The sequence below is a fragment of the Petaurus breviceps genome, unplaced genomic scaffold (assembly GCF_028583685.1).
Source record: "Petaurus breviceps papuanus isolate PSGF00001 unplaced genomic scaffold, PetGlider_PUasm1.0 151, whole genome shotgun sequence".
Taxonomy (NCBI): domain Eukaryota; kingdom Metazoa; phylum Chordata; class Mammalia; order Diprotodontia; family Petauridae; genus Petaurus; species Petaurus breviceps.
The window spans coordinates 28,243,984-28,268,652 of NW_027185712.1; positions in this window are offsets into that span (position 1 = coordinate 28,243,984).

Sequence of the window (24,669 nt, forward strand, 5' to 3'; positions counted from 1 at the left end):
TGTTGTTACATTTTAAGTTCCAAACTGTTTTCCTCCCTCTTTCCCCAACCCCCACTAGAAAAGGCCATCATTTGATGTAGATTTATAGATTATATGTAAAATCATACTGTACAGACTTTTATTTATCACTTATTTCTTTGGAGGTATATACCATCTTCTTTCATATGTCCTTCATGGTAAATTTGAGTAAATAACATGGTTGTTCCCAATTATATTTCAAACCAAATTACTGTTACTATATACAATATTCTGTTGGTTCTGCTCACTTTACTTTTCATTATTTCATGTCATTTCATACCTATCTAAAATCAACCAGCTCATCATTTCCTGTACTGCCATATTATTCCATTACAATCATATACTCATAACTTGTTCAGTCATTCCCTAATTGATGGGCATCCCCTCAATTTCCAATTCTCTCTCACCACAAAAAGAGCTGCTCTTTTTTTTTTTTGTAAATATTTTTGTACAAAAAGGTCTTATCCCCAACTTTTGAAAATATCTCAGGGATACAAGCCTAATGGCTGTTTTGCTGGGTCAAAGGGTATGCTTTTTAGGCATAGTTCCAAACTGTTCTCTCCAGAATAATTGTTGGACCAGTTCACAACTCCACCAAGAATACAATCCATTAGGGGGCGCCCAGGAGTCAGGAGGGCCTAAGTTAAAATCTGACCTCAGACACTTAACACACACACACACACACACACACAAAACTAGCCATGTGACCTTGGGCAAGTCACTTAACCCCAATTGACCACTAAAAAAAAAAAAGAATACAATCCATTAGTGTCTATTTTTCCACATTCCCTGTAGCATCTGTCCTTTTCCTTTTTTATGTTAATAAATTTGATTGGTATGAGGAAGTACCTTCGAGTTGTTTTATTTTGCATTTCTCTAATCAGTAGTGATTTAGAGCATTCTTTCATGTGACTGTAGATAGCTTTGATTTCTTCTTCTGAAAACTGCCTGTTCATATCCTTTGACCATTTAACAATTTGAGGAATGGTTCCCATTTTTATAAATATGGTTTCTTTATGTATTTGAGAATTGAGGACTTTTTCAGAGAAATTCGCGATAAAATCATTTCCCCCAATTTCCTGTTTTCCTTCTCATTTTGGCTGCATTGGTTGGTTTTGCACATTCAAATCCTTTTAAATTTTATATAATTAAAATTATACATTTTGCCTGTTATGTTACTATCTCTTGTTGAGTCACAAAATTCTTCCCTTATCCATCGATCTGATAGGTAAACTTTACATACTCCTCTAATTTACTTGTGATATTACCCTTTGTATCTAAATTATGCTCTCATTTTGACCATATCTTGGTATACAAGTAGGAGATGTTGCTCTATGCCTAGTTTCTGCTTTCCAGTTTTCCCAGCAATTTTTGTCAGATGATGTGTTCTTGTTCCCAAAATTTGGATCTTTGGGTTTATCAAACACTAAATTGCTGTGGTCATTTACTTCTATGTGTTATGTATCTAATCTATTCCACTGATCCACCACTCTGTTTCTTAGTCAGTACCAGATTTTTTTTTTTTTTTAATAATTATCACTTTGTAATAGAGTTTGAGATCTGGTATTGCTAGGCTGCCTTCCTTTACATTTTTTCCCCATTGATTCCCTTCCACATATATCATTTGTAATGAAAATTCAATCCCTTCTTTATTCTTAGTGAAGAGCCTTTGTACTACCATTTAGAAAGAAATGTTCATTGTTTCCAATTGACAGTATTTTGGCTGTGTGCTAGTGAAGGGTTGGAACTTTGTATAAATAGCCTTATAACTCATTCAATAATACTGGATATGCATTTATTTAGGAACTTTTTATAAATGGCATTTTTTCAAGGAATTATTGGATAGATGAAAGAAATCTTTTTCCCTTCTGTATAAGAGATTGTCATGCAATTAGGGAAGTAAGGTACAGCAGATTGAGTGCAAAAAAAGGAAGCTTGGGACTTAGTGAAGTTTAGGTTATATGTAAATTAAGCCTAAACAGATATGGCATCTGAGAGATAAAGCTAGAAAGGCAGGTTGTGCCTACAATGCGGTGTCTTCAATGTTAGGTTAAGGTGTTCAGGCTTTCCCCTGTAAAGTGTCCATGGGCTCATAGTTTTAAAAATGAAAGAGGTCTAAGAGGTCATCTTGTCCCACCTATTTTTTTTTTTTAATAGATGACGGAACTGAAGCAAACAGCTGAAATGACTTGCCAAAAGTCACACAGGGAGTGAGTGACAAAGGTAGAATTCAAACTGTGGTCCTCTGATTCTAAATATAGGGGACTTTAAAAAAAAATCCTTCCCTTATATTCCCAGCATTTAGCATAGTGCTGAAATATAGCAGGCACTGAATAGATGCTTGTTAACCAGCTCTTTCCCTCCTTCTCCACTGAGTAATTAAAGATTTCTGAGCAACAACAAAATGTTGTTTTTGTTAAGATTGCTATGGCTCTGCCATTTATTACTTGTGTGATCTTGGGCAAAATACTTCGTTTCTTTTGGTGAAACAGTAAAAATGAGGAAGATAGAATCAATGATCTCTTAGGTTTCATTCAGCTTTAAATTCGTGATCCCAAGATATGAAATTAATTGGAAGGGATGAAAATGAATATTTTTTTTAAATTATAATTCCAATACTCCAGGTATGGTGGAGTGGGAAGGAAAAGGGAAAGATAGATATGAAAGGCATTGTAAATGATAAATAGAAAAAAATGACAGCCCTTTAGATGTGATGTAGGAAGGAGGAGAGGTCAAAGATGATTTGTATGTTTTAAACCTGACATCATTTTGACTGAAATTTCCATTTTTTTTGTAGCCCAAACTCATGCCTAATCTTCCCTACTCTTGCTTGCCATGCTACTGGGTATAATGTCTGTGCTCTGTGCATAATGGAGAAGAGCTGATATGGAGTGTGAAAGAAGGGAAGAGTCGGATCAGGGATAGAAAGAAGGCTTTTCTAGGAACCAGATGCAAGGAACCTGTTGGATTCAGTCCCGTCCATTCTTTAGAAGCCAGCAAAGGCACAACCAAAATATTCAAGCTGATGATTTATTCATTGTAATCTGCCAGACCTTTACTAATTTGGTTTATTCTTTTAAGTTAATTATCCGCTTTACTTCCACCTTAGGTGATTGTGTTATAAAGGTTCAGTTTTAAGATCTCAGAAGATAATACATAAAAACAAAAGTTCCACAAACACCATAAGAAAATATTTATCATGTATCATATTATTTCATGTGGTACAATAATCATAATTTGAAGTCAGATGCTTCCCATGGGTAAACTCTCAAACTTGTAATTTACCAAATGGGCTTTATGACCTGAGAGAATGAAGCATTTATGAAAAATGCCTAATATAGACTATACTACCTGGGACCACCTCCCCTAAAGTTTTAATTAAAAAAATTATTATTTGTTCTCTCTTATATTCCAACCAGCCAGCTGCCCTAGCCATCTGCCCTTCTGTTGCCCTACATTTCTCCCCCTGTAACTGCACCCTCTGTTAAAAACTTCCAAAAATCATTCCATAGTCCCTCAGGCAGTTAATCCACTCATTTTTTTTTTATAACTCCCACCTCTGAGTTTTTTCTGTTTTAAACAGTGAGAAAGTGACTGCAAACTTACTTATTCCACTGTACATAGCCTGCCTTAGGCCAGACCATCCTGTCCACCTCCACAGTCTTGCCATCTGCCTTCTACCCTGCAGGAGACAAAATATTCTCAAGAGTAAATGAAAAGTTTTGTGGATTGTTTCTCTTATTAGCAGTAAAGGGGCAGAAAGGAAACTGTGGCACACCTGGATTCTCAATGTATGTGTGCCTATAAAATTGCATCGATAAAAAAAAAATACTTTTGTCTAGTGAATTTTTTAAAGTTAGCTAGAAGAACTTTTCCTGGGAAATCCCCACTCTCATGTCATTGTGGATATGACCTTGGGTTCATAAAAAGGCCATACCAGTGGGTTGTAAGCTCTGACACATTTTACCACTCATTTTTGAGTCAGAGGAACTAGGTTAACATCTAGATTCTGCTAATTAGAATGTACATGACCCTTGTGTGACTCAGGGCCTCAGTTTCCTCGCCTGAAAAATGAGTGGGTTATATTTTATGATATCAGAGGTCCCTTTGAGGTCTAAATGTATATTCCTATAAAAATAGGACTTTAGTTCAGACAATAGACCTTGTGCTTATGAGAACTAGTCTAGCTAGTTTTGGAAAGACTTATATCAATAAATTTTAGGGGTTTTCTTTTTGTCTATAGGGAGTCATGAACGCTGAGTACCAAGGTGTGTAGGAAACACCACAAAGAATTCATGCATCTCAAGAGTACGTAAATGGGAAGAGCTTGCCTTTTATAAATCATTCAGGCAGTCTATTAGATAGACGACCAGCTTTGGAATCAAGGAGACTTGGGTTCAAGTTGTACCTATGATATGTATTAGTTGTGTACCCATGGACCAGTGACATAATTGCTCAGTGCCCCCAAGCAACTCTTTCAGACTTTAAGTAACTGAGCATTTTCTGATCTGCATCTCTGAAAGAAGTTTCCACATCTGCAATAAAATTCTACACCAATAAAATCACAGATCTAGATTAAAAAAAATTCTGTTTCAGTCAACAGGCATTACTAAGGACAATCCCTATGTTAGGCAATGTGCTAGGGCCTGGGGACACAAATACAAAAATGATATAGACCTTGGCCTCAAGCAGCTTGCTTTCTACTAGATGAAACAAAATGTGATTTTAAAGCCATTGTAACTATAGAAGAACTGAAGATGATCTGTGAAGGTGATTAATCACGTGAAAATACAGCAGAGTCAAAGGTTTCTACCAGAGACAGGCCAATCAGTGGATGTGAACTTTGCTGCTTTGATCTAGTTCTAATAAAATTTTTTAAGTAAACTTTTGTTGATACCTTTTCTTTTTACATCACCCACATTTCTCAATTTATCCTATTGCCTCTCCGTCCCAAAGGGTCATCTCTTAGCATAAAGAATAAAAAAGAGGAACAAAGCATAGGTCAAGGAAACTAACCTGAACATTAAGAAAGTCTTAAGTTCCATATAATGTTCTACACCCTCAGTTCTCCCACTTTTTCAAAGTCTGGAGAGACAGGACTTTTATATCTACTCTTTGATGCCAACCTAGGTAAGAATACAATCAGATTTTGTTATTGCTGAGTGGAAATGTCATTTTGTTGTTGTTTTTGATAATTTGCAACTCTCCTGAAACTATTGTCTCAAATGGTTTCTTTTCTGATTCTCTAGAATTTTTCTAAATAAACCATCTTTTCATTAGCATAAAGGATAGTTTTGTCTATATTTTTGCTTCTCTTTAGGCCTTTAACTTCTTTCTCTTTTCATAGTGCTGTTGCTAGCATTTCTAGAATGATGTCAAATAAGAACATGGAAAAAGAAAATCCTTGATTTACTCTTATATTTATTGGGAAAGTTTCTAATGTTTCTTCACTGTATATGACATTAACTTTTGGTTTTGGGTATAAAACCAGAAGATTTTTAATCATTTTATAAATCATATTATCTTATGTTAAAAAAAGATCTGGGGGCAGCTAGGTGGTACAGTGAATACACCACTGGCCCTGGAATCCAAAGGACCTGAGTTCAAATCAGGCCTCAGACATTTAACACTTATTAGCCATGTGACCTTGAGCAAGTCCCCTGCCCCAATTCCCCTGCTCTACCCCCTCCAAAAAGGAAAAAAAAAAGATCTGTGTCTAGATTTGTAGGGTGTTTTTTTTTAGCAGAAATAAGTGTTGTACATTGTCAAAGACTTTTTTTTTTCTGAGCCTATTGCTATTTCAAGTAATTTTTGATGTTTTTGTCTTTTATGATTAAATTCATTAATAATTTTCCAAATATTGAAGCACCTTTATATCAATTGTATAAATTCAACTTCATGAGAGTGAATATTTTTGATAAGCTGTTTTAAGTCTTTTTTTGGCTAGGATTTTATTTATAATTTTTAAATCAACAATAAAATGATGTTGATTTATATTTTTCTCTTATTTATCATTCTTACAAAATTTTGTTATGTAAAATTATACTACAGTTACAAAAAATCTTCAGAATGAAATGGATTAGTATAGTTTAAAAGCAAAGGAGCTCAAGTTACAAATACCATACCCTGCAAACATAAGCTTAATCATGAATTTTAAAAAAGTGAATATTCAATGAAAGGGAGAAATTTGAGGCATTCTTGCAAAAATCTACAAATGTTTTGTGAGACAGGATAATTTCTACCACACCTGGCTGCTTCTGCCAACACTGCTGCCCTCAAAAATTGATTTTTTTTTTAGAATAAAGCGTAAGAGGAGGAAAAAAAAAGAATTATACAGGAGAAGATTTATAAAGGCAAGAACATAGAAATTGTTTGGAAGAAGGAGCTCAAATCTGGTACTGCAAAACCTTTAACCTCACTTAGAACACAGGGGGATTAAAGATAGAAGAAAGAAGGCTCAAGATTATTCCTCAAGAGGTAATCTACTGTTAAAAGAATGGCAAAAGCTGGAGCTATGCAAAGGACTGTGGTACTTCAAACTTCATGATTGCACCCATTATTCCAGGAAGTAGCCTGTGCTGTTTAAGACATTTCATTGTATCACTATGAAAGTACAACATCATCACTGGGCACTTCGGTCAAGAGGAAACACTTCAGTTGTTAACTGGGTCAATATGGCACCAGATGTCTATAAGAAATATGAGAGGTGATCAATAGATTTAAAAGAAAATGTTAAATTCTGTGTTAAACAGAAAATGTATACTTGCTGAGAAATAACAAGCAAATGCCATGTCTTTCAAATATAATTTATCCAATTATCTGTTCAGTTTTATATATATTTTTTGTTCATCTTCCCACTAGATTTATCCATTTCTGAGAAAACAAAAGTTAATTAATGAGTTTGAAGTAGGATAATGGAGCTTCAAAAATGTCTGCCATGCATTTTGTATTTTTATTGTATTTTAAATTTTTTGTATTGTATTTATGTATCTATGTTTATTTTTATATCTATATACATATTTATATATCTGTGTTTATTATATCTACAGATCTGCTCTATTGGAAATAGCCTGCATTATAGGATTGTGGTAAAGGCTACCAAGTGTTTGCTGTGGGCCCTCAGAGTAAAGGAGTTATTATTTTTTTAAGAGACCCTCCTTTAAAAAAATGATAGCTTTTTTTTAAATAGAAGATATCCAAGCCTAGGACATTCAGAAGGTCAAGATCAATAGTCATTTTTGTGTTCTAAGCCTTTGGCACTTTATAAAACAGCCAGGGACCTAATTCCCCTACTCTTTTACTCAAGAGGTAGACATATTGAGTTCCTCATTATTGATGTAAGACCAAGATCAGAGGTGCTAGAAGTAAATTTGAGTCAAGTAAAGGTCAAAATTTTCAAGATCTTCCTGTCTTTTTAGTTTTTCTCAACTTTGTTCTTTAACTTGTGCATTTCTTCCACATAAACCTTTCTCAGAATATCTAGGCTTGCTAAATGCTTCATGTCTTGCTTCTCTTACAGTGATCAGGTGCATTCTTTAGTTAAGAGCACAACAACTAATAGAGTGGCTTTTTTCACTCATTTTCTGAGTCCCTAAGAAATCCTTTCTAGAGAGCATTGCCTTTAAACATAGCCATATGCTGTTTTCAAGGTACTCTATAACGGTGTGCCAATCCTGTTTAGTTGATATGGTAAGATGCCAGCCTAGCTCATTGCATTTAGAAGCCAACTACCAGGCACACCTGTGTAGCATTCACCTCAAATGCCTATCTCTCAAGAAAATGATCAGTGAATAGAACCTTAAAGCCAGGAAGGAAATGATCAACAAAACAATAACAAAAGAAATTTCCGCCAAAAATGGAAAAAAAAAATTCTTAGTTGTTTGGTAGTCAAGCATTCTTTTTAGGGAGAAAGAAATATTATTCATTTCTTTAAATACTGGGATCATTAAACACTTGCTACAGTGCTGGAATATTGATTAGACAATTTAATTTAGTAATCTGATAATTAATGAATTTGACTGAATATCTCCAAGGGTAAAAGGTTATTTTTCTCTCTTTAGCCATTATTCCTGGAATCCTTTTATTTCAAGTCTTTCCTTTCCCCCTTTTTATGGCATTGTGATTCTCATGCAGAGTGTTTGGTTCATTTTATTATTTTGACCAAGTCTACATGAGTTTGAGGGTTAGTTGACCTAACCATGAACTTCCTATGGATTTGCCCTTGATTTTAGTATGTTTTGGTAGCAGTCAAGCTGGGAAGTGAATATGTGCATTATGAAGTAGGGCATTAAAAATTCATCCAGCCTCTCCTAGGTTATAGATTTTGAAAACGACAATCCTTAAACTAATTATGCAAAACTTCAGAGAAGGCAAAGTGCCATGCCTACATAGTCTACCATGTATCCTTTTATTTTATCACAAAGAAAAACATATAGATAAAATAGCAGGCAGAATAGGGTGGTTCTAGCTTATTTGCTGACAGATTTTTAATTTGATATGGTTTCACAGAATGCATAATTAGTAGCACTATGAATTCCCAAAGCACTTCTTTGTTAATAATCTGTCACAACAACATTAAAGGTTGAAGGCTGCCGACTAATGCAGGAAGCCTGCTGCTTTCTAATATTTTCAAGCTGATGTAGATGGCAGGTTAGCAATTATGTGGTCCCTGGAGAATTACCCAATAGCTTATACCAGAGGTCAATGACCATATGCCAGAGCCCATCTCTGGTTTCCTGGTCTATCACTTCTACTCTGGCCTCACTTTCTTTCCTCCATTTTCAGTCTTCACACTATAGTTAAGCCATTTAAATTTTACACTGTTCTCTATGCTGGAATCACTCACCCTCTTGTCCTGTTTCAACTCATACCTTTCCAAACACCAACTCTGGACTTCCAACACCATCTTTCTGCCTTTTCTGTACTCAGTTGCCCTTCTCTGCTGAATGTCACTAAACTATGTCACCCCTCTATGCCCACAAAATAATATTGCCTGATCTCATTGAGGTTCTTCATGAATCTTTAATCATTTTTCAGTTACTTGTCAAGATGTCTGACCTATTCCTTCTGTGTCCTTTCCATCAGAGGACGTTACCTCTTACTTTAAAGAGAAAAGTGATTCCATCCATAATTAGCTCCTTCTTTTCTACAATTTTATACTTTAAATGCCCTTAACATAACGCCTCCAACCTCCTTTCTTCACTCCAGTCTCTGAATAAAAGGTAGCCATCTCCCTCCTAAGGACAACCTTTCTACTTGTACCCTTTACCCCATTTACAATTGTTTCCTTTAGGAGTTTACCCCCTTCGATGCATCTTCAGTTTCTCTTTATCCAGTGATTCTTTCTCTGCTGCCTAAAACATTCCCAGATGTTCATATCCTTTCCATATCTGTATCCTAAATGGTCCTGTGCCTTCTAGATGATAACTGGAAGGAACCACTCTTCCCATTCACAAAGTCCTAGAAAAGTGGGCTGTGCATGTTGATGGCATTTCTTCACCTCAATCATCAAGCACTGTGTCAAAACAATGAAAAAGTCCCTGCTGTTAGCATGGTAGGTGGGGGAAAGAATCATTTACATATATGTCTATATTGAATAGATACAAAATAAAGCAAGTAGGCCTATATGACTTGGTTGCAGATTGCATGAAAGGGAATGGCATTTTAGAAAGGTAGGAAGGTGGGTATCTTACCCTGCAGGAAAATAGGGGAATAGGAGGGGTGATGATAGAAGGGAGGACAGATTGGAGAGAGGGTAGTTAGAAGTAAACATTTTTGAAAAGGGAGAGGGTCAAAGGAGAAAATGGAATAAGTGGGGGGCAGGATAGGGTGGAGGGAAATATACTTGGTCTTTCACAGTATGACAACTATGGAAATGATTTGGGTAACTGAACATATACAACCTATATTGAATTGCTTGTCTTCCCATTGGGGGCTGGTGAGGAGAGAACTCTGGAAAAAAAAATCTGGAACTCAAAGTTTTAAAGACAAATGTTTAAAAAAAATTGTTTTTTACATGCAACTGGGAAGTAAGATGTACAGGCACTGGGGTATAGAGGTCCGTCTTGCCCTGCTAGAAAATTGGGAGGGTGATGGGGGAGGATATAGGGGAGAACAGATTGGGGGAAGGGGTATTCAGCAGGCTTGCTATTTTAGGGTGGGGGTAGGGGAAAGATGGGGAGAAAAAATTTTCACTCAAAATTTTGTGGAAATGAATGTTGAGAACTAAAAATAAATAAATTAATTAAAATTTAAGGGAAAAAAATATTTAAATTCCAGAGTTTATATAATACTTGAAGTCTGGCTTCTAATCCTAACACTCAATGGAAACCATTCTTCCCTAGTTACCACGAGCTATTAATTATTATTTCTAATGCCTTTTCACAGTCTCCATCTATCTTTATCCCTTCTTCATGATTTGACAATATTAATTATCCCCACCTCCTGAAAGGGTTACTCTATCATCATTGGGTTTTTGTGACAGTGTCCTCTCCTGCTTCACCTTCTACTTGTTCAACCATTCCTTTTTAGTCTCCTTTGCTGGATTATCATCCATTCCTCTCACCTCTGTGTGTGTGTATGACCAGTCTCTATTTCTAGCCCTATTCTCTCCCCATCATCCCTCTCTTTCTCTTTGTGAGATCATCAATTTTGATGGATTCAATTATCAACTTCCTTCAGATAACTCCCAAAATCTTATATCCAATATTCATCTCTCCCCTGATCTCCAGTCCTACATCATAAACTGCCTGTTGGAAACTACATCTGTATTTAGCAGAGGCACCTCAAACTTGCATTTTAGAATTTATTACTTTTCCTTCCAAACCCAAACTTCTTCCTGAATTCTTGATTTCAGTCAGGTTGGCAGTCTTGGGCACATCAACTCTTTCCCGTGATTCCCTCTCCCTATGCCATATCCAATGAGTAGTTAACTCTTATCAGTTCTACATACTTAACATCTCTCATATCCATCTCTTCCCTATTCATCCTCATTCAAACCACCATAACCTAGTGGATGGATAAGTGAAATCGCCTCCAAATTGGTCCTTCTGCCTTCATCCTTTCCCCTTTCCAGTCTCTTGTCAACTACATAGCTTCCAAATTGACATCACTAAAGTACACGTTTCACCATGGACTTTCCTGCTTAGAGAACTCAACGAATCCATGTTATACATAGAACAAAATAAAAACTCATCTTATTCTTTAAATCCTTGTGGCTCCTCCTGAGCTCTTTGGCCTTTTTTAACAGGATTCCTCTTCATGTGCTCTACATTTCTGCCAGAATGACTGGCTTGCTTATCCTTCTATCTAGCGATGTCTCTCTTGCCCTATGCATTTATATCACATGTTCCTCTTGCCTGGAATGTTCTGCCTCCACATCTCTACCTCTTAGAATACCTGGTTCCATTCACAGCTCAGCTCAGTCACCTCTTACGCAATGTCTTTCCTGATCTTCCCGGGTATTAGTGTTTTCCTCTGACATTATTTTCTATTTATGCAGAGTAAAATGCTAGAACAATGCCCAGAATATAGTACATGCTTAATATATACTTGTTGACTTGATTTGACTTGTCTTTGTATATATGTCTATTTTTTATTTTTATATCTATTTCTACCCCAGGGTTTATCAGGGCAAGAACTAATTTAATTTTGGTCTCTATATCCATAGAACTTAATAGGATTTGGACCCACATATTCCTGACTTCAAGTCTAGACTTCTGTTGACTATATCATGCAGCTTATGTTAGTAGAAACCTGAAAATTTCAAGGCATTTCCAGTACGTCTGTGCTACTTGAAAGGTTTGGGTTGAGATAAGATGACCTACTATCACCCAAAATATCACCCCTGGTTCTGGAGTCAGCTTTTGGGATATGAATGTCATGCATAATATAAAAATGTATCTCTGCCGTAGGCTTGGTAACCAGGGTAGCCAGACATCTGTTCAGTGCAACTTGTTTCTGGAATCCTGGCAACAGAGCCTTTCCCAAACTCAGGCTGTTTCTTGAAACAAAGCAATATCTTATCATTTAGTTATCTCCTTCAGTGTATGGTATAGGCTTTAGTAGTCATTTAATTTTATCCTCATTTCTTTTCCTCTTTTGTTCAGGGAAAAACATGATGGTGTTTGGGAGAAGATATTTCTTAATCCTTGTACTTGGTGAAATCAGGATGGTATCCTGAGGAACTGAGAATGGTTGGCATTGAGGACATACTACAGAGTTGAATGTCAATAAGAGGCCAGGATTTACCCTGGTTATAAATAATCATAGAAACTTATATTTGGATAATGTCATACAGTTAGAGAAAGGGAGGGACAGAGAGAGCAAGCACTTGTTAAACACCTACTATGTGCTACACATTGTGCTAAGCACTTTGCAAATATCTAATTTGATCTTAATAACAACCCTGTGAAGTTGGTACAATTATTGTCCCCATTTTATGATTGGGGAGAGTGAGATAGGCAGAGATTAAGTGACTTGTCCAGGGTCACACAGTTATTAAGTGCATGAGGCTAATTTTTTACTCAGGTCGTTCTGAATTCAGGTTGAGTGCTCTATCCACCATGTTACCTTTGTATAGAGTACATTCACCTCCCAGACATTTCCAGACCATGTATACTTTGGCCATCCTCCTCTCTCCCCACCTATGGGAACCTACAATCTGCCCCAGCACCCTGGGCTCTCCTAAATGATCTTCTCCTTTATCTTTTCTGAAACCAGTGTTGATCCAGATAGATAGATAGTAGAATATAGGGGCCAGAGCCAAGATGGCAGAGTAAAAGCTGGAACTTGCTTGAGCTCCTGCTCCAACCACCTCCAATACCTGTAAAGAAATGACTCTAAACAAATTTTAGAGCTATAGAACCCACAAAGTGACAGAGAGAAACAAATCTCCTGCTGAAGGCAGCCTGGAAGGCTGACAGAAAGGGTCTATTGAAGTGGGCTGGGAGCCAAGCACAGTCTCACATGAGATGCACCAGCCCAGACTCCTGGCCTGGACCAGCCAGACCAGACTTCAAGAGAGTGAATCACTGGTACCTGTGGTGGTTTCCAGACTTCTCAACCCACAAATGACAAAGAGAAAGTAAAAGGTCAGAAGGGAACTCTGTTGGAACTGCATGAGAGAAGAGTGCAGTCTGACCCCTGCCCCGAGGGCAGAGGTGGTGGAGGCTGCACATGCTGCTGCATGGCTTCCTCCAGAGCTCCTGGCCTGCAGATTGTAGGGGGAAGAAGTGACCATTCAGAGGGGAATTACTCTTATTATGCTTGGATCTAGGTTTCAGACTTGGGTAGTGGTCCTGGAGTAAGGAATGCTAGCATGCCAGAGCTTGTGTAGAGAGGGTGCCCTCCTCATAGCTATGAAAACAGCTTTGAAAACCCCAGAAATTTGGGACACATCTATCTCCACTCTGGAAGCAGATACAAATACTGTGGCAAAGAGCTCAAAAGTCAAGTAACTGACTGGCAAGATGAGCAAACAGAGGAAGTGCAATTAGACCATAGAATCTTTTTTGGAAGACAAAGAGGATCAAATCATGGAACCAGAAGAAGACAAGAAAATCAAAACTCCTGAATCAAAAGCTTCCAATAAAAATATGAAGTGGTCGCAGGCCATGGAGGAGCTCAAACAGGATTTTGAAAATGAAGTAAGAGAAGCAAAGAAAAAATGAGGAAGAGAAATGAGAATGATGCAAGAAAATCATGAAAAGTGAGTCAAAAGCCTGCTAAAGGAGACCAGAAAAAAATACTGAAGAAAATAACAACTTAAAAAAATAGACTAAATCAAATGGCAAACGAGTCCCAAAAAGCCAAAGAGGAGAAGAATGCCTTAAAAAGCCGAATTTGTCAGAGAGAAAAGTGATTTAAAAAACCCACTAAAGAGAATAATTCCTTCAAAATTAGATTGGAGCAAATGGAAGCTAATAACTTTATGAGAAATCAAGATACTATAAAACAGATCCAAACAAATGAAAAAATATAAGGCAATGTGAAATATCTCATTGGAAAAACCACTGACCTGGAAAATAGATCTAGGAGAGATAATTTAAAAATGATTGGACTACCTGAAAGCTATGATAAAAAAAGAAGCCTAAAAATCATTCTTTAAGATATTCTCAAGGAAAACTGCCCTGATATTCTAGAACCAGAAGGCAAAATAGAAATTAAAAGAATTCACCAACTGCCTCTTGAAAAAGATCCCAAAAAGAAAACTCCTAGGAATATTATAATCAAATTCCAGAGTTCCCAGTCAAGGAGAAAATATTACAAGCTGTCAAAAAGAAACAGTTTGAGTGTTGTGGAAACACAATTCAGATTGCACAAGATCTAGCAGCTTCTATATTAAGTGATTGAAGGGCTTGGAATATGATATTCTGGAGGTCAAAAGAACTAGGATTAAAACCAAGAATCACCTACCCAGCAAAACTGAGTATAATGCTTCAGGGGAAAATATGGTTATTCAATGAAATAGATCACTTTCAAGTATTCTTGATGAAAAAACCAGAGCTGAACAGAAAATTTGACTTTTAAATTCAGGAAGCAAGAGAAGTGTGAGAAGGTAAACAGGAAAAATAAATCATAAGGAAATTATTAAAGTTGAAATATTTATATTCCTACATGGAAAAATGATAATTGTAAGTCATGAGACTTTTCTCAGTATGAGGATAGTTGAAGGGAATTTGTATGTGTGTGTATATATATATATATGCATACATACACATATGTATGTATAGGAGGGTATATGTGTGTATAAATATATAGATATTAGTGTACATATATGTGTGTATATGTATACATAGACAGAGGACGCAGAATGATTTGAATATGGAGGGATGATATCTAAAAAATAAAATTAAGAGGTGAGAGAGGAATATATTGGGAGGAGAAAGGGAGAGATAGACTAGGGTAAAATATCTCACATAAAAGAGGTAAGAGTAAGCTGTTACAATGGAGGGGAAGAACAGTAAGGTGAAAGGGAATGGATCAACTTTACCCTCATTGAATTTGGGTTAAGGAGGGAATAACATATACATTCAATTGGGTATTTTACCCTACAGGAAAATAGGGAGTAGGGGATTAAAGGGAGGATGATAGAAGGGAGGGCAGATTAGGGCAGAGGTTAGCTAGAAGTAAAAACTTTTGAAAAGGGACAGGGTCAAAGGAGAAATTAGAATAAGTGGGGGGCATCAAACCTATGGAATGGATAATGTCAATATGTTTTATCCCTATTTTATGGATAAGGAAACTAACAACCAAATGAAAAAGAAAAGTAATGGGAAAAAGCATGGTTAGTAGAAAGTCAAAAGGTCTGGATTTTCATGCCATCTCCAGTATTCATTAGGTATGTGACCTTAGGAAAGTCATAGGATTTTTGAATTTAGACTGAACTTCAGGGAAGCTAGGTGGCGCAGTGAGTAAATTGCTGGCCCTGGAGTCAGGAGGACCTGAGTTTGGTTCTGGCCTCAGACACTTAACACCCACACCAACAAACTAGCTGTGTAACCTTGGGCAAGTTACTTAACCCCAATTGCCCTCCAAAAGGCAAAAAAAAAAAAAAAATTAGACTGAACCTCCCTGACACTCAGTTTCCTTATCCATAAAACTGGGATAAAACATACTGACAGAGGCAGGCCTGGAGGGCGGGACCTCAGCCACAGAGACAGGCCCAGAGGGCGCTGCCTGCAGAGGCAGGCCCAGAAGGGGTCTGATCAACTCTGAGGGCAACTAATCCCACCAACCACAAGGACCACTACCAGGACTATCACCAAAGGGCTGGGACTGGAAAGAGAAAGGTAAGAACCAAATGCAGGGACCCCTGTCCCAGAAAGCAAATACTCCTGGGGCTACCACTTCATAGCCCAGAAATTAAAAAACAAAAAAAAAGAGCCCCTATCAGGACCTCCAAAGACCAGGATGACAGAGTCCAACCCACCCCCTCTGATCCTGAAAACATAGTAACTATTGCCCCAGGACAAAACCCTCTATAATAAAGGCTTGGGATTCCCAGAGGAAGGGCATGTCTAGGGCGCTGCCTCAAAATAGAAAGCAGACTACAAAGACTCTGGAGTCCTACTATCCTTAGAGGGAGGAACAAAACTCAGAGGGAAACAATGTGGACTCCACCCCCACAGCTGAAACGTCAACAGGGAACAGGTCCCAAGCACAGAAAGCTCCCCTAGATGAGATCAAAAGGAACTTTGAAAACCAAATGAGAGAGATAGAAGATAAAAATGAATAATTCTCTCAAAACCCAAATTGCAGATTAAAAAAAACATTATAATGAAGAAAACATCTCTAAAAAAAAGCATATGATATGGAAAAGGAGCTCCAAAAATTAACCAAGGAAAGTGATTTGCTAAAAACTAGAATCAACTAAATTGAAACAAATAACTCTACCAGGAACCAAGAATTAGTCAAACAAAACAATAAGAATTAAAAATTTTAAAAAGAGGTAAAATACCTCAAAGAAAAAATAACTGATCTGGAAAACAGATCCAGGAGAGAGAATCTGAGAATCATAGGCCTACCAGAAAATCATGATGAAAAAATGAGCCTGGACAACATTCTCCAAGAGCTCATTAAGGAAAACTTCCCTGAGATACTAGAGCCTCAGCTAAATTAAAAAAAAAAAAAGCAGGGATAGCAATCCTTATCTCAGATAAAGCAAAAGCAAAAAAAATGACCTAATTAAAAGACATAATGAAGAAAACTATATCCTGTTAAAAGGCACCATCGAGAATGAAGCAATATCATTACTTAACATATATGCACCAAGTGGTATAGCATCCAAATCCCTAGAGGAAAAGGTAAAGGAATTAGAGGAAGAAATAGATAGCAAAACTATACTAGTGGGAGACCTTAATCTCCCCCTCTCTGAACTTGATAAGTCTAACCTCAAAGTAAACAAGAAAGAAGTTAAGGAGGTGAACAGGATTTTAGAGAGGATAGGTATGATAGATCTCTGGAGAAAACCGAATGGGTATAAAAAGGAATATACTTTCTTCTCAGCGGTTCATGGCACATACTCTAAAATTGACCACATTCTAGGACATAAAAACCTCACAATTCTATGCAGTAAGGCAGAAATTTTAAATGCATCCTTTTCAGATCATGATGCAATAAAAATTATATGCAATAAAGGGCCATGGAAAGACAGACTAAAAACTAATTGGAAATTAAACAATTTAATCCTAAAGAATGAGTGGGTCAAACAAGAAATTATAGAAACAATCAGTAATTTCATTCAAGAGAATGATAATAATGAGACAACATACCAAAATTTGTGGGATGCTTTAAAGGCAGTTCTTATGGGAAGTTTTATATCCCTCAGTGCATACATGATTAAATTAGACAAAAGGGAGGTCAACGAATTGGGCATGCAATTGAAAAACCTAGAAAAAGAACAAATTTAAAATCCCCAATTAAATACTAAATTAGAAATATTGAAAACCAAAGGAGAGATTAATAAAATTGAAATTAAGAAAAACATTGAATTAACCAATAAGACTAAGAGCTCGTTTTATGAAAAAAACAAAAAAATTGATAGACCCTTAGTCAATATGACAAAAAAAAGAAAGAAGAAAACCAAATTATGAGTATCAAATACAAAAAGGGTGAATCTACCTCCAATGAAGAGGAAATCACAACAATGATTAGGAATTATTTTTCCCAATTGTATGCACATAAATTTGACAATCTTAGGGAAATGGATGAATATTTACAAAAGTACAAGTTGCCCAGATTAACTGAAGAGGAATTAAATTACTTAAATAACCCCATCTCAGAAAAAAAAAATTGAACAAGCCATCAGTCAACTCCCCGGGAAAAAATCTTCAGGGCCAGATGGATTTACTAGTGAATTCTATCAAACATTTAAAGAACAATTGATTCCAATACTCTATAAACTATTTGGGAAAATTAGTGAAGATGGAGTCCTACCAAATTCTTTTTATGACACAAATATGGTACTGATACCTAAATCAGGAAGTGATAAAACAGAGAAAGAAAATTATGGACCAATCTCCCTCATGAATATTAGATGCAAAAATTGTAAATAAAATACTAGCAAAAAGACTACAGCAACTTATCTCAATAATAATACACTTTGATCAGGTAGGATTTATTCCAGGAATGCAAGAATCGTTTAATATTAGGAAAACCATCATATAATTGATCATATCAATAATAAAACTAGCAGAAACCACATGATCATTTCAATAGATGCAGAAAAGTCTTTTGACAAAATACACATCCATTCCTATTAAAAACATTAGCAAGTATAGGAATAAATGGAGCCTTCCTTAAAATAATAGGTATCAAAAAAAGCCATCAGCAAGTATTATATGTAATGGGGAGAAGCTAGAAGCATTTCCCCTAAGATCAGGGGTGAAACAAGGCTGTCCACTGTCACCCCTCTTATTCAGTCTAGCACTAGAAATGTTAGCAGTAGCAACTAGAGAAGAAAAAGAAATCAAAGGAATCAAATTAGGCAAAGAAGAGACCAAGCTGTCACTCTTTGCAGATGATATGATGATATACTTAGAGAATCCAGTAAAAAAAATACTTGAGAAAATAAATAAATTTGGCAAAGTTGCAGGATATAAAATAAACCCACATAAATCCTCAGCATTCCTATATATTTCCAATGAAATTCAACAGCAAGAGATAGAAAGAGAAATCCCATTCAAAGTTACTGTAGACATTATAAAATATTTGGGAATTTACCTGCCAAACAAACCCAGGACCTATATGACCACAACTACAAAACACTTTTTATACAAATAAAGTCAGATCTAACTAATTGGAAAAATATCAATTGCTCATGGCTGGGTTGAGCTAATATAATAAAAATGACAATTTTACCTAAGTTAAATTATATATTTAGTGACATACCAATTAATTTACCAAAAAACTACTTTATAGAGCTAGAAAAATAGTAACAAAATTCATTTGGGAGAATAAACAGTCCAGAATATCAAGGGAATTAATGAAAAGTAATGCTAGGGAAGGTGGACTAGCTATACCAGATTTCAATCTGTATTATAAAGCAGCAGTCATCAAAACTACTTGGTACTGGCTGAGGAATAGAGGAGTGTTTTAGTGGAATAGATTAAGCACACAAGACTGAGAAGTCAGTGACTATAGTAATAGATTGTTTGATAAACGTCCAGACCCTAGTTTTGGGGGTAAGAACTTACTATTTGACAAAAACTGCTGGGAAAACTGGAGTATAGTATGACAGAAACTGGGCATAGACCATTATCTAACACCATATACCAAAATCAAGTCTAAATGGGTGCATGATCTAGGTATAAAGGTTGATACTGTAAGCAGTCTTGGAAAACAAGGAATAGTTTACTTGTCAGATTTGTGGAAAGGGAAAGACTTTATGACTAAACAAGAATTAGAGAACATTATAAAATTTAAAACGGATAATTTTGACTACATGAAATTGAAAAGTTTCTGTACAAACAAAGCTAATGTAACCAAGATTAAGAGGGAGGTGGGAAATTGGGAGAAAGAATCTTTATAACCTATGTCTCTGACAAAGGACTTATTTCTAAAATATACAGAGAATTGAGTCAAATTCATAAGAATACAAGTCATTCGCCAATTGATAAATGGTCAAAGGATATGAAAAGGCAGTTTTCAGAGAAAAAAATCAAAGATATCTATAGGCACATGAAGAAATGCTCTAATTCACTATTGATTAGAGAAATGTAAATCAAAACAACTCTGAGGTACTACATCTCACCAGTCAGATTGGCTAACATGACAAAACAGGAAAATGACAAATGCTATAAAGGATGTGGGCAAATTGGAACACTAATGCATTGCTGGTAGAGTCGTGAACTGATCCAGCCTTTCTGGAGAGCAATCTGAAATTATGCCCAAAGGGCTATAAATACTTTCATATCCTTTGACCCAGCAATACCATTCATAGCATTATATCCCAAAGAGATCATAGAAGTGGGAGGAAGACCCATATATATAGAAATGTTTATAACAGCTCTTTTTGTGGTGGCAAAGAATTGGAAATTAAGGGGGGTACCCATCAATTGGGGAATGGCTGAACAAGTTGTGGTATATGCATGTTATGGAATACTATTGTGCTAGAGGAAACGAGGAGCAGATGGACTTCATATTTACCTGGAGAGGCTTATATGAGCTAATGTTGAGTGAGAAAAGTAGAACCAGGAGAAATTTGTACACAATTACAGACACAATGTATGTGTGATGATCAACTTTGATAGACTGGACTCTTCTCAGCAATGCAGTGATATAAGTCAATCCCAAAGACTCTTGATGGAGAGAAATGTGTGCAACCAGAGAAAGAACTGAGTTTATATCCATATGGAAGCAAAATATCTGATATTTTCCCTTTTATTGTTTGGTTTTATGTCCTCTTTACCATTTTTCATTCCATCTGATACAATCCGTATTTATAACCTGACTAATGTATAATGTGAAAGTATTTACAGATCCTATACTTGACTATATGCCTCCATGGGGGGGATTGGAGGGAGGGGGACAAAATGTGAAACTCAAGGAATTATGGAACTGAATCCTGTAAACTAAAAGTAAACAAACAAAAAAAAATTTAAAAAAAGCAAAGGAGAATCCAAGAAACTCCCAAGTGACCATGGATTAATAGTCAAAACAAAAAAATCCAGAATTGTTCAAAAGAGAAAATTTTTAAAAGAAGAAACTGAGAATTTCTCTGGAAAAAGAGATATGATTCAAAGATTTTTTCCACCATTTGACCTTTTCCCTTCTTATTCTATAGAATGCATTAATGTTGTCTTTATAGAATTTTTTAGTTTCAAATAATTTCAAGTAATGAAAGTTATCGGTTTTATCTTTTGTAATTACTTGCATCTCTTATTTGGTTAAGAATACATCTCTTGGGGGCGGCTAGGTGGTTCAGTGAATAGAGCACTAGCCCTGGAGTCAGGAGGACCTGAGTTCAAATCCTGCCTCAGACACTTAACACACACACAAAACTAGCTATGTGACCTTGGGAAAGTTATTTAACCCCAATTGCCCTCCAAAAAAATTAAAAAGGAAATAAATAAATAAATAAAGAGTACAGCTCTTACCCACAGCTATAAGAGGTATAGTTCTCTTCTAAATTTTTTAAACTTTTCTTTTTCACATTAAGGTCATATATCCATTTAGAGTGTGTTATAGAGTGTAGTATAAGGTCTTGTTCTGAGCCTAATTTCTGCCAGACTGTTTTCTAGTTTTCCCAGCAGTTTTCTTTTTTTAATCAAATAGGGAATTTTCCCTTAGGTAGCATATTTTCCATTTTATCAAATATTGGATTATTGAATTCCATTTTTTTAAAGTTGTATTTTTTCCTTGTTTGATCTGTTTCATTGATCTATCTTTCTGTTCTTTAGCCAATACTGGATGGTTTTGATAACTGGAAGATTCAGCTTCCCAAATTCAAATCTGGCTTCAGATGCTTATTAGCTATGTGCTATTTCCCTGCCATCTCCCCAGGATAATTTCAATAGATTTCAAAAATATGTAATCAAATGAATATCTTTAACTACATCTATTGCTTCACCAACTATCATTGCAAAATTGGAAGATTTTTGTTTTTCAGATTAATTCATCAGATCAACTGATCCCAGAATTCTTCAGATATATAGACTGTTCTATTTCTTACCTTATTGTTTGTAAATAGAACCATTCAAACCACATTGCTTCATTTTGAGCACTATGTTTCATATTAATAATACATAGTTTCAATTGTTTTATTAGGTGCAGATAGCATAAATGTTTCTCCTTTCAAGTGAGGCTTTTTATATTAAGCAATCCTATAAACAACCTTTTATAAAGCAAGCAGTTACAGAAAAAAAAACATACTGACGTCATCTATTCCATAGGCTTGTTTTCAATGGATGAGAGACTATATCTTAGGTATATGTCAGGCACTGAGCTAAGCACTTGAGGATATGATAGAAGCAAGAGGGACAATACCTTTGCCTCAAAAAGCTTGTATTCTACTATCTTTGTTCCCCAAGATATCAGGCCTACTGAATACCCCTTCCCCAATCTGTTCTCTCTTATATCCTCTCCCTGGAGATTGTAGGTGCTATGCTACCCTGGAGATGTGGCATAAAGACTGGCAGAGAGTAGAATATTGGAATGAGCTGACTAGGCATGGAGAACTTTCATCACTCAGAAGTACTGGACACCAGGGTACAATCTTGAGTGCTTGGTCAAAGAACAAGGAATTTACAGAATCATATAATTTGACAATTGGAAAGGATTTCAGCAGATATCTAGTCTAGCCAAAAGATTCCCTACTGTTAACAAACCACACAGGTGGTTATCTAGGTTATCAGGTTTCTACATAAAGTCTTTCAAGGAGTATGAACCCACCAGCTCTCAAAGCAATCCATGCTACTTTTGAATTTGAAGCTAAAATTATTAGAAAATATTTTCTAACATCTTTGGGGACAAATGGGTCTAATCTGTCCGCCACATGTCAGCCCTTCTTATATTTGAATGTAACTATTATGTACTTATCTTCTCATTACTTTAATCAATTCGTATATGGTATGGATTCAAGGCCCTCCACAATCCTGATTGCCTCCCTCTAGACATTTTCCATTTTATCAATATTCTTCCTTTATTGTGAGGCCTAAAGGTGAAGATAATACTTGAGTTGAGGTCTGATAGGACCTGAATATACTTGATTGATCCTGGAAGTTATCTCCTCAATTATTTCCAAAGATGACAGCAGCTTTTCTGGCTGCCACCTCACAGTTTTGACTCATTGAAGTCTGCAGTCCAGTAAAATCCTCAGATCTTTATCAGAATAATTACTCTCTAACCCTTTTTCCCTATTTTATGTTTGTGACATATATTAATAATGTTCTTAAACATTTTTGGCTGGTGAATGCTGTAATAATTCTGTCGATTCAAGATAGTTTATTTATTGAATTACCAAGGATATTCTGGAGTCTGAATTTGTTGTATGGGGATTAGCCATCCACTTGAGAAAGATAGAAAGCTTCTGATATTAAATTCTAACCATTAAGTAGTATCAACGAGTTATTTAGTAACTTCTAAATCTTTATAGCTAATAGTAATGCATCACACAGTTTCTATCATTCTCATGCACAATCTGCATTGTAAGTCTAGGTTTCTTTAGGACAAGCCATGTTATTTCTGGTGGTAATGATCTGATCATGAGTTGCCATTATAAATAATTCAATGTTGAATTATTCATTTTTCTTCTTCATTTCTAGAAACAAGTGCAAATAATTCAGGAAAAAACAATATAACAACAAACTTTTATTTGTTGACCTATTGTTGATTGCTTTCATTATGATTCTGATCATGGATCAGAGCCTTTTCACAGAATCCATGTGAAGAAAAAACACTTTTGGTTATCTTCAACAAACCAATATCATTAATTAGCCTTTAATATTGCGTGGTCAAGTGACATCTGCTTGTTTCAAATGCATTTCTCCAAGTTCCTTACTCTGTTTATAATATGCAATGGGAACATAAATCAATGATCTTCCTCCTTTTTTATAAAGATATGTTAATCTTTCTAAAACTGTCCATTATATAAGTTTTGGACAAGTGTTTACTGTAGTATTTTCCAAGTTTGTTATAGTCCATTTAAGAGTCAAAAACTATATGTAAACCCTGGAATGACACAGGTATTAATTGCTTTAAATGAATTGTTTGACCTACACAATCATAGAGTTCTCATTAATATCTTTATGGTTAATTCCTTTTACCTGGAGGAAAAATAAGTGTATACCTGGTTCATTTGGTTCAATTTTGCCTCTAAATTCAAGCAAGAATCCCTCAGTCTCTATCATTTCTTGGCATATATTAAAAATTTCATACTTATCAAGTCCAAATGCCATGTTGATATAGTTGGATAAAGATTTCACAGAGTGAAAAAAGCTATTTAATGTGGTTTTTGGTAAAGCCATTTAGCCCAATGTCATCCATGTACATTAAATGAATACTAAAATGTTTTGGTTCAGCTCCCTCTTTAACTTGGAAACCATAGTCAATTCCATTTGGGAGAGATGATTATGTGTCTATGCTTTGGCAAAACCATTGGACTTAAAGAGTCTCCTTGAAAGATGCTAAATTTTATATCAATTGTTCTTGAAATGATTGTATTGGTGGTGTATTTTAAATATAGAACATAAATCACGTAGTCATTACATGTTCTAGCATTTTCATTATACTTGAGTATATTTATATGTTTGCAGTACATTAATAAGCCATGATAGTGTAATTGCATCAAAGACTGTGATTATCAAAAATGCAATATGAATGGTATAGTCATTTGCGACATTCTGTTCAAAAATTTCCAAATAACTTGTGCTTTACATTACTGGGACTTCATGGTACTTTATGGTATGGTCCTCATCTTTATTTGGGAGGGACATTGATATCTCAACTTTGGAATAGTAGCTATGTGATTCTTTTGGTTGAAAAGGTCAGATCAGGCTTACATCTGAGAGAAAGCTGGAATAGTGTTTAGTAATTTGTGCAAACTTGGAGTCAATAATTATGGATCTTACCTGGTCTCACAACTTTGTAGTGTTACAAACAATCTGGAATTTCAGGTGTCATCTTTGTTTTAACTGTTTGTATGTTTTTTTT